At 40.8% G+C, this 12,435-nt stretch overlaps 1 protein-coding gene across 1 annotated transcript in view; it reads left to right on the top strand.

Annotated features, from left to right (window-relative positions):
* The first annotated feature begins 4,197 nt into the window (after positions 1-4,197).
* Positions 4,198-12,435, top strand: part of VIT (vitrin) — a 359,312-nt gene continuing 351,074 nt past the window's right edge. Inside the window, exon 1 of the mRNA XM_069769135.1 lies at positions 4,198-4,442. The gene's annotated coding sequence lies outside the window, so the exon portion shown is untranslated. The remainder of the gene's footprint in view (positions 4,443-12,435) is intronic.

The raw sequence follows: 12,435 nt of genomic DNA, 5'->3' as shown, positions 1-12,435 counted from the left end.
TCTTCTTATACTGATAACAAGTTTAAACAGGTGCCATTACTACAGGTAATGAGTGGAGGAAAGAGGAGACTCTTAAAGAAGAAGTTACAGGTCTGTGAGAGCCAGAAATCTTGATTGTTTGTTTCTGACCAAATACTTATTTTCCACCATAATATGCAAAAAAAAATATAAAAAAACAGACAATGTGATTTTCTGGATTTTTTTTTTCTCAGTTTGTCTCCCATAGTTGAGGTCTACCTATGATGTAAATTACAGACACCTCTCATCTTTTTAAGTGGTGGAACTTGCACTATTGCTGACTGACTAAATACTTTTTTGCCCCACTGTATATATATATATATATATATATAATTTTTTGCATTATTCTAACTTGAATATATGTTATTAGTATATGTAGATGGCTGGGTATAAACACACAGTGATAGTGTGTGTGTGTGTGTGTGTGTGCCATGCACATTTTTAAATACTGGCTGAACAGACTAGAGTTTATATATATATATATATATATATATATACAGCTCTGCTGCTTATAACATGATACTATATGGGGGCAGATTGATCGATTAGTGTTCTGTCCCCATAATTCTTCCTCAGACGGTGTGAAGAGGCCGAGAAACAAGAGCCAAATGACTTCAATACTGTCAATCACACGCATCGAACGGTCTGAACTCAACGCATGTAAATGCAACCAAAATGTTTGAGCATCATGGTGCAATATGTGAGCATTAGGGGCCTCATTTTAAACTTTTGCCTAGGGCCCCACTTTGTCTAAAACCGCCCTGGGGGTATACAGTGGTTGGCGAGGTCCACTAGCCTGCATTTTAGCACAGTGACATTCCCAGATTAACGCATGTTGATCATGTATTTTCCAGTTCATGCATGTAGTACTGAAATTATTTCTTTTTTTTCTCCTCTACTAGGCCATTTTTAAAAAAGTTGACAGAAAAAGTGATTTTTCAGATTTTTGCCGGTCTGGAAAAAAGAACCAAGATAGGCAACTGCAAAACCACGAACACTACTGTCCACTGCCAGAGTTGGGGCTCAGGATGCATTGGTTGTCATGGTTGCCTAACTCTGTGTCTATGTAACCTCCTCATCTTCCTCCTCCTCCTTTGCTGAGCTACTTAGCTGCATACCTCTGGGTTTACAGCAAATGTGATCTATTACCTCATCGTCATTCTCTCTGTTCTCCCACTCCTCACCTTGAGAGTCACCCTCCTCCTCTTACTGCCTTGACAGCACAGTACAGTCCGTGTGTGTCTCAAGTACCTGAGTCTCATCATGAATGGGTCAACTTCACCCAAAAGGGTTAACATTTAATGAAGAGGGTTTGGATTATGCTCAGATTCAACTTTGTCTGGCCATGTGTCGGTGTCCACCAAGGTTCAGTTGTAGGACCGGGCACTATGCTCAGGGTGTGTGCTCCCTCCCTCTTAAAGGGACTGCCCACATGAACCTAAGGTATTCCCAGCCTATAGCTAGATGACACCTTCCACTTAAGGCTTCTCCTTAAATATGGAGGTACCTAAGCTACTATGTTAGTTTGTCTTGCATGCTTGCTAGTTGTCAGGTTCCCCAGGTCTGCCCGTCTGCCTGTCTACCCTGTACCCATCTTCCCTTACCTGTCTGTGCCCGTCTGCTAATACCTGTCTGTGCTCTTCTGTCCATCAGCTGGTACAGATCGCACCTGCCAGAGCCCATCTGTCTAACACCCAGTCCAGCCTCCACCTGTCAGTGCTTTTCTGTTCCTCAGCTAGTCCCATCTGCACTTGCAGTTCCAGAGTCTCTACAGTGCCTACAAGCATTCTTCATCCCTCCCTTGGGTTGGTCAGCTGCCACCTTCTGTAGGTCAGCCATGGACTAGCACCTGGTGCTACCTCCTAGTCCCTCCTGACATATATCCAAATTGGGATTTGGTAGGCCACCTAGTTACCCCCTCTCCAGGCTTTCAGAGGGATACGGCACAGTGGTTCCACCACCTTGCCCATTAAAGTCTCCATCTGCTGAGTCGGCTGTAGTGGAAGAGGTGTCGGTCCCCACTATATTAGTTGTACTCTATTGCAATTGATGCAACTTTGTTGGTGTCTGCCACTAATTTTTCTAAATTTGTAGACTCCTGGTTGGGGCTCCTTCATGCGTGTTGCCTGTCGCAGTAGGCCTTGACTATCAGGACTCCACTGCCTTGGAGTCAACTACCCATGTTACTATCCTTAGATTTTTCTGACAATAGTAGTCTACGAAATTTATATGAGATTTGTGCCACCTGAGTGTGGCCTAGCATGAAAGCAGGTTGAGCTGCTGCATGTGGTATCAGGGTTCCCAGCACAGGAGGCCTACACTGTTCCCTCACCCACCTCATCTTACTGTGATGTTCAATTAAAAACTGTTAATACTGGCCCAGACCCCGATACCTCATGCCTGGCTGATTGCTGCAGTGCCATACTACAGTTTGTACTGTGGGTGAATTTAGGCCACTTTCCTGGTGTCTGTCCCTCATTTGATGTGTTTTGGCTGCTTCTGGGGCCATTATAAGGTGTTGTGCATGCGTTTGTTTTTGTCTCCCATTGCCTTGAATGGCATTTGGCTATGTTTGGCGAATATTCGACAAATAAATCAGCGAGTATTGCAAATTAGGCAAAACATTAAAATATTCATTCATCTCTAATGGCATCTTTTGAAATATATTTACTTAGATAATTGGTAATGTGTTCAATACCTACTTCAATTCATGTATATTTAAGCATAAGGCTAATTTTAGGGGTAGGTCTTATTTTCATGGAAGTACGGTGAGCGATACACCCTTACTATAGACCATGAAAATTAATACTAAATAAAAAGGCTCATAGCTAGTGTTGAGCGATACCGTCCGATACTTGAAAGTATCGGTATCGGATAGTGTCGGCCGATACCCGAAAAGTATTGGATATCGCCGATACCGATACCCGATACCAATACAAGTCAATGGGACACCAAGTATCGGAAGGTATCCTGATGGTTCCCAGGGTCTGAAGGAGAGGAAGCTCTCCTTCAGGCCCTGGGATCCATATTAATGTGTAAAATAAAGAATTAAAATAAAAAATATTGATATACTTACCTCTCCGGAGGCCCCTGGACATCACCGCCTTCTTTGCTTAAAATGAGCGCGTTTAGGGCCTTCCATGACGTCACGGCTTCTGATTGGTCGCGTGCCGCTCATGTGACCGCCACGCGACCAATCACAAGCCACGACGTCATTCTCAGGTCGTAAATTCCTAGAATGAGGAGTTTAGGGCCTGAGAATGACGTCGCGGCTTGTGATTGGTCGCGTGGCGGTCCCATGAGCGGCACGCGACCAATCAGAAGCCGTGACGTCATGGAAGGCTCTAAACGCGCTCATTTTAAGCAAAGAAGGCTGCCGGTTACCAGCGGTGATGTCCAGGGGCCTCCGGAGAGGTAAGTATATCAATATTTTTTATTTTAATTCTTTATTTTACACATTAATATGGATCCGATACCGATTCCCGATACCACAAAAGTATCGGAACTCGGTATCGGAATTCCGATACCGCAAGTATCGGCCGATACCCGATACTTGCGGTATCGGAATGCTCAACACTACTCATAGCTCTAGAACCATACCTGAAATAAGAACAAAAATTAACCACTTTAGACCTGGTGTCCAGAACTTTTTGAGAGAGTTTTAGGAGATTAGAGAAAAGTGGTATCTGCTATTTGTTCCAAAAACAGTGCCACTTTTGTCCACAGTCGGTCCCGCTTATTGCACTTGTGCCATTCAAGTATTTGGGGCAGGGTTCAATACCTGACACAGTCTATGAAGAATAATTGTTTCTAATCAGAAAAAAAACCCTTCCCTTTTTTTTCAAGTCTCGTATATTCCTTCTAGTGATATATTATATAACATTGCAGAAGAGTACATACATACATCTGTGGTTTTACTTGCATGACCCAATTCGTGGATTAATAGCAAGATTGTTTAATGACCATCTAAGATACACAACTAAAGTTTACTCCTGTCTCACACAGTTAACGTTGTCCTTTGTCAGAATTCCATTTGCTTTGCTTCTTGTGTCTTTATTTTATAAGTATTCAATATTTGCTAAAGTGGTAATACCGAGGGTACTGTTGTCAGAGCGTATAAAGAAATCCTGACAAGGGAGAGGGGGAAAGTGGGAGGGAGTGGAAAATTGAGAGAGGACTGCCTTATTCTGCAGCTCAATCAAAGTGAGGAGCTGAGAGTGTGTCAGGGCAGTGTGCCTTTCACTGTGCCGAGAGATCAATGGACATGTTTGATTAGTTTGTAAGGGCACAAGGAAGATCTGGAACCTGTTTACATTGATGGACTAGCGCTCGTACTACCATTCATTGGATGCATTGGAAGTAAATTGAATTTTGCAGGATAGTGAAGAAGTGCACAGGATAATTGCAATTTGTGGCTTTTAAAGGTAAGACATTTGACCCGCATTGTACATCTAGAGATGGAGAGCACCTGAATTAGAACTTGCAGATAAAAATCTTTGAAGAAAAGTAATTTTTCAAAGGTTCCTGTTTACAGCACCGAATTATGATTGAAATAAACATTTATGAGCATACAATTCCATGTGATAGAAATTTGCTAAATGATTTTGCACTCTGAATCAGTGAAAACTTGTTATTTTCAAGCTGTGAATTTCGGTGTGGGAACTGACATTCCCTGCGACTAGTTATTCCCTAATCTCATTTCATCCTTCTTTAACTCGTCCAGTAAGCGGACTCTTGTGATCTGCAAAAGCTACTTGCTACATAGTTGTTACTATGGGACTGATATCAAAAATCATATTTATTCTGTGATTTTCCTTCTACTCAGTGTTTTATATTTCACCTTGCTTATTATTACTCTTCTGTGTACAGGGTATGAGGATTTGTGGGTATTGTAAGGAAGGTAGTTTTTATCTATTATAATAGTTTGGGGATTTTTTAAGATGTGATCTCTGGGGGAGCAATGAAGGGGGGAAGTGCTATTTTTCCATTTTCATCCTTAAATAAGACATGTGTACACTTACATATATACCTGCACACCTGCTACTGCGGTAATTGGATTTTGTGGGACCAAATTCAACCTGTATGCATGGAGGATCTAAGAATGCTACTAATAAATGGTACTGTGAAATATTTGACAAATATAGATAGATAGATAGATAGATAGATAGATAGATAGATTAGATAGGTCCAAAAATGGGGACAGCACTCCAAAGTCGGATGGTAAAAAAATAGATTTTAACCAGCTCATGCAATATTTTGGATCGAAATAGCAGAGCCTTTCCCAATGCTTGAGAAAGGCTCTGCTATTCTGAGTCGAAATGTTGCATGGGCTGATTAAAATCTGTTTTTTTAACCATCAGACTTTGCAGTGCTTTCCCCATCTGACTTTGGAGTGCTCTCGTTATTTTGGGGATTTGTATAAAAGAGGCTTTAGTGATAACCTCATTGTCTTTGCACCCATTTTTGTCTGAAAGTGCTGTTTTCAATTTTTCTATGTTTAGATCTATAGATAGATGGATGGTTGGGTGGATGGATGGGTGGGTGGATGTCTAGATAGATAATAGATAGAGAGATAGATGTGAGTTAGATAGATATTATCGATATAGATTGTATATTTGTTGCCAGTTCATAAATAATATTAAAAAATAATTTTTTACATATTTTTAGACTTTCCATATGTTACATAAACTTTGTGGCTAGGTAGTATTTGATACGACAATATATTTCAGGCACTTTTCTACCTTAGTTGAGAATGCTAGAGTAGGAAATAATGAGTCCATCACAGCTGCTCATCATTCCTCTACCAGATTAGATTTATGAAAGATCTTGAAAATGCGAGAAGTGTTCAACTAGTATGGACATGAAGCAAATGCCTTGAGCAAACAGTTTGAAGTAGTTTGGAACAGCACGAATGGACTCTGCAGCTGAGAGCTTTGTCAAGATGTGCAAAGACGAAAGGATTACAGCTCACGAGGAGACACATATTGCAACTCTGTTGTGTCAAGATGGACAGCTTCTCAGCTAAAGTACCAATTGTTTGGAGATCTTAGGTACTGAAAAAGACAAAGCTGTCTGCTTATACGTCTGACTGGTTTTCTGCTGTGTATCTCGTAGTACACATGTCAGTGGTTACATTTTCCATTTATTTGATGCCGTTCTAGAAAAAGCATACATTTTATTTCTCACTGTGCCTGGGCTCTGCAATAAAAAAATATCAGAAATTTAAAGCCAAAATATCTCCAGAGATTCCATTTTGCATCTTGTTTGCCTGGGAAACTTGGGAATACATTCTTTTTTCACTGTAGTAATGAGCATTATCAACTGCAATACACGAATGTATAAAGAGAAGAAAATGTGTTAATATTTTATTCCAAACCTTTAGAGTTTTGTGTTTAAAGGGACTCTGTCACCTGAATTTGGCAGGACTGGTTTTGGGTCATATGGGCGGAGTTTTTTGGTGTTTGATTCACCCTTTCCTTTCCCGCTGGCTGCATGCTGGCTGCAATATTGGATTGAAGTTCATTCTCTGTCCTCCGTAGTACACGCCTGCGCAAGGCAAGATTGCTTTTGCGCAGGCGTGTACTATGGAGGACAGAGAATGAACTTCAATCCAATATTGCAGCCAGCATGCAGCCAGGGGGTAAGGAAAGGGTGAATCAAACACTGGAAAACTCCGCCCATATGACCCAAAACCAGTCCCGCCAAATTCAGGTGACAGAGTCCCTTTAAGGGGAATCTGTTGGTAGGATCAACCCTCCTAAGCCGTCTATATGGACATGTAGGTCATAGGAAGCTGAATGAAATGATACCTTGAGATCTGTGATCTGATGTTCTATTCCAGAGAAATCGACATTTTTCTTATATGTAAATGAGCTGTAAAGAAGTAATGGCAGGACACTGATCTGCATGAGAATTTACCTCCAGAGATTATTTGTAATAAAAGGTTGTATTACCAGTGTGAGGCAAGTAACTAACAGAACAGTATAAATGAAATTTGTCTTCTTGAAAATACCTACATATTTTGTAGCTCTCTGCATTGTAGCAATATCACAGCCCTGTCTGCCTGTGAGATGGAAGCTGAAGAACACAGCTCTGTAGAGAGATTAGGAGAGCAGAGAGTGGCCATTACACATCATACTGGTAATTCCCGTCTCACTTAATATAATCTCTGGGGGCAGGTTCTCATGCAGATCAGTGTCCCACCTATAGCCCTGAACACATCATTTACATATAAGAAAAAAGTGGATTTCTCTGGAATAAGACATCAGATCGCAGATATCAAGGTTTCATATTGGTCAACTTCCTATGACCTATATGCCCATGTAGACGGCTTAGGAGAGCTGATCCTACTGACATATTCTTACTAAGCATGATAGTAGTTGCTGACCAAATAAAGGTTTGGTCAATCGATTGGCTGTCACCTATGTCTCCCAACTTCTCCATACACAGGAGCACTTGCTCTGCTGAGCACTCCAGAGACACTGCCAGACTTCAGGGGCTGCAGTTTTATCTTACCAAGATCAAAGGGATCGGCAGTCCTTCATCTGTCGGGGGAAGTCAAGAGGCCCACTGTTCAGCTAGTGTTAGCCTAATGCGTATGGGTGTATTAAAGCTAAAAGGGCTTAATTTATGAAAACTGTCGAATAGTAAGTCTCTTCTAGTTGCCGATAAGAGCAAATCAGAGCTCAGCTTTTATTTCTGAAACGCCTCTAGAAATAAAATGTGAACTGAGCAGTTCCTATTGGTAAAAGACAAAGTTTTATTCATGAAACACTTTAAACACTTTTGAATGAAGGCATCCTGATATTTTCCTACCAATAGCAACATCTTCTAATGTGACATAATTTTCTTCGCCCCTTTATGTTCAGGGTATGTACTCCTATCTTAAACATAGTCAAGATTGTGAGCATTGATTGCTAATCTATTACATCACTGAAAAATGGTTCCAAAAAGCAAAAATACTGGTTTGATGCATTATTCGACCATAGTTTCTATTACATATCTGGATATTTTCTTGGGAATCTGGGCTTAACACTATACAATTGTATAATGATAAAGAGGTCACCTTAGTACCTTTACTGTGGAGAGAAGAGAAAACATACTGAATAGCATTTCACGACATAAGGCCTCTTTCACACGTCAGTCTTCTGGCGTCAGTCAAAATCCGTCGTCGCGACAGAGCGACGGATCCATCAAAAATAGTGAAAAACGGAAACAACTGATTCAGTTTTTCGACGGATCCAAATAGCGGACCCATCGAAAAACCGGATCCATCGTATCCGTCGCATCTGTTTTTTCCATCTGTTTATTCCGATTTTTCGACTGATCTGTTTTTTTCATATCTCCAAATGGGAGGCTCCCAAACGTAATTGGCTACTGGAAAAAAATGGAAACCTATATATTGAGTGTTTTAACATCCCATCTGTGAGAGGTTGTAGAGCAAGTGGAAGAAATGGAAGGAGTTTTAGCAAATATTGTGACCATCTATGCACCTATCCATCAGGAAGGTTGTTGGCAGGCTTCTTGCTTGTATGCTTCTTGCTGCCACATTGAGGAATGAAGCCACGAGGCAGGTTTATATAGATTTGGAGCTGTCTGGCCAATTGGCTAGTAAATACAGATTTGGAGCATGCTCAGTGTGGATTCCGTCATTTGACGGACAGCGACGGATCCTGCGTCCATAGGCTTCCATTCTAGCCAATGACGGATGCCGCTGGATCCGTTGCTTTCCAACTTTTCGACACAGACAAAAAACGTTACTTTGTCCGTCCTCCCCAGATGACGAATAAACAAATTCCGATGGATCCAACGCACGACGGACAAAACGTGAGGCCATCCTTCGTAATCCGTTGCTAATACAAGTCTATGCAAAAAAGACGGATCCAGTGGACACATTCTCTGGATGTTTTTTTCACAAAAGGATGGATTTTAACTGAAACAAAAAGATTGAAGTGTGAAAGCGGCCTAAGAGAAAAAAAGGCCATTGAACTGATTAGCGCTGCAGTTTTTCAGAGAGCTGAAGTTTTGCTAGTTTCTGGTTCTGATATGACGTAGTGAAACCCAACCATACCATCACTTTGGTATGAACAGTCAGGTCTGCTCATATTTTAAAAGATCTTAATTGATCCTATCTGTTCAAGTACATTCACACGACTGATGTCTCTCCAAACTAGAAAAACGGTCTGATTATTCTGATAAGAGTTTGATCACAATTTGATCACAGTGGCATCAGTTTTTTCAGATATGTAGAGAAGTAAAAAAAATGTTTCTCCCCCCTCTCCATATCGTCATTCTTTGAAAATCAGACCACACTCCGATGTCACCCGAATGCGTCTCGAATTTTTTTATGGACCTTTACACTTGCATTGCCCATTTTTATCTAACAATCTGATCAAAATTGGACATGTCTCCAATTTTTTCCACCGACCACTCAGTCTGAGGAAACAATTTGACATGTGCAAAGCCCCACTGAATATCATAGGTACGAGTGTTATCCATGAAAACCACGGATACAACTTGAATGAGAAAATCAGTCGTGTGCATGAGCCCTCAAAAATGATAACAAATTACATTATTTCATTAAAAAAACAAGATAGAAGTAAGTTTTTATAAAGACACAGATGATTGGCCTCGGGGAGACCAAAACATCCAACACCGCGGAGACACCATCACGTGTTTCTCAATGCAGTGATTCCAGAACACTGCCCCCATCCCTTATGGGAAATATGCAGATGCATGTAAAGAAGCTGCGGAGACACCATCACGTGTTTCTCGACGCAAGCAGTGAATAGCCAGGCCTTTCCCCGGGAAGGAACAACCACGGGAAGGGCAGCATCCTATGAAGGAAAGCCACCTATGCCAAGCATGGTATCCATCCACAGACAGCTAGGTGGCTTTCCTTCATAGGATGCTGCCCTTCCCGTGGTTGTTCCTTCCTGGGGAAAGGCCTGGCTATTCACTGCTTGCATCAAGAAACACGTGATGGTGTCTCCGCAGCTTCTTTACATGCATCTGCATATTTCCCATAAGGGATGGGGGCAGTGTTCTGGAATCACTGTGTTGAGAAACACGTGATGGTGTCTCCGCGGTGTTGGATGTTTTGGTCTCCCCGAGGCCAATCATCTGTGTCTTTATAGCCTTTTTACTAGGCACTGCTCCTAATAGCCAGATTCCTACTCCACACTGATGAGGGGCAAACACCCCGAAACAGCTGTCTGTGGATGGATACCATGCTTGGCATAGGTGGCTTTCCTTCATAGGATGCTGCCCTTCCCGTGGTTGTTCCTTCCCGGGGAAAGACCTGGCTATTCACTGCTTGCGTTGAGAAACACGTGATGGTGTCTCCGCAGCTTCTTTAAAAGTAAGTTTTTAGGCAGCATTTATGTGTGATTCTTGCTGTAATGCTTTTCTGTCTGATACATAGTCTGGTATGAATTCATCATTTTGATGAATGTGGTGTGGCTAAGAACAATACTGGATTCGACCTCTATTGTTTTCCTATCATTTTAGTTTAAAAAAAATGGTGACAAAGCTCATCCTCATTCGAATAGGCAATGCAATTCCCTGCCCTAACCCCTCTAATCACAAATCTCATTAAATAAGTAAAATAACAAACAACCTTTATATCTACATAAAGCCATATTGTTGCATACTGTTGGATATATCCTCAATATGCAATCATCTCCACTACTGAAGTTGGACTTTTTAACCTTCCTCCTTCACAACCGCCATGAGTATTTATACATAGACAGCACTCAGAAAAATTCCACGTTTTTAGAAAGAATAACAGAAATATAATTGGAAATAGCCATTCATACAATTACTCCAATGCAGTACAGCAATAGTGTAATTTATGATTAGTGGTGGTCAAATTAAAACCTGCCACCTATGATGAAATACCTTGATACGTCGTACAAAGTTACAATAAATATTTTGATTTTCCCTTCTCTGCAATCGACTCCATTCTCCTCCTATATACTGCACCCATGGGAGATAATAGCCCAATCACAATTGTAGCAATATGTTTTATTGACAGATAACATTGCCCAATAAGTTAATAATGAAGCACATACAAATGGAATACCTGTTACATATGCCAGAACTTTCAAGATCAAAGGGCTTTATGATGGTGTCTTCTATAAAAACATACAGGAATACAGTCTGTATGACGATTAGTAGGGATTATGCTTTTCAGGATGTAAACCATCCAAACCGTACACTCTGATTTAGAATAGCCCGAGGCCGCTTCCTCTTTATGCCTGCTGCTTACATTTTGCTTTGTTTGCATTCTTGAGAAACCATAGCAAAAAAACATGATATGTAAAATATCAGCAGATGGGTAAAGGATGGAACTTACAATACTAAATCAATTTAATAAAAAAAGCAATATTTTTAATAGTGACACCATTTTAATTTCATATGCTTGTAATGGGGCACTGCTTATTGAGAAAGCTGCTGTAGGTTATTCTACTCCAATATTTCTCCAGTCCTCATCCGGCACACTGTTCCCAGCTTCCACAAAGTTCTACCTACTGCCATTTCACCAAGAATAGCGCTCAATTCAACTCACATCATTTCGGGGCTTTGAGAACAGAGAGATGTTTTTTCACCACTGCTTATTGAAGTTTTATTTTGACAGCCAATATAATTGAGGTTTTATATTTATTTATTTAATTTTTTTGCATTTGGCAAGGGGTCTAATAGGAAAACATAGACGGCAGAACTTGGGGCCTGTAGAAGGCCCCAGGCCGCCTAAAAGAGAATATGTTAGCAGGTTTTTGCTATGTAATCTGAAGACAATGGGAGATGGAGGTTGAAACATAGAGTTCAGTGATGTATCACTTGTCAATGCCTGTGCTGTTGTTTGCTAAATGTGAAGGATTCATCAGTAACATAGTATATTAATATTGCTGGCAATACAGCACCTCACTGTCTATGGGCTTTTTATATGGAAAGCCTGGTGTGGGCGTGGTCAGATGGGGTGGTAGTGGGATCAGCTGTGTTACGGGCAGGTGCAGCTTTCTCTGCTCTGCTTCATTCTAGATCTAAAAGCTCTGATTGTATCAGGACGGCTTCACCCAATAATCTAAGTGATTGGATTCAGCTTCTCTTTACCTACATTACGCTACTATCCCATTTGGGGTGTTATATATATATATACAGTACAGACCAAAAGTTTGGACACACCTTCTCATTTAAAGATTTTTCTGTATTTTCATGACTATGAAAATTGTACATTGACACTGAAGGCATCAAAACTATGAATTAACACATGTGTAATTATATACTTAACAAAAAAGTGTGAAACAACTGAAAATATGTCTTATATTCTAGGTTCTTCAAAGTAGCCCCTTTTGCTTTGATGACTGCTTTGCACACTCTTGACATTCTTTTGATAAGCTTCAAGATGGAGTCACC

Source organism: Ranitomeya imitator, chromosome 5 (genome assembly GCF_032444005.1).
Source record: "Ranitomeya imitator isolate aRanImi1 chromosome 5, aRanImi1.pri, whole genome shotgun sequence".
NCBI lineage: Eukaryota > Metazoa > Chordata > Amphibia > Anura > Dendrobatidae > Ranitomeya > Ranitomeya imitator.
This window is presented reverse-complemented; position numbering and strand designations above follow the sequence as displayed.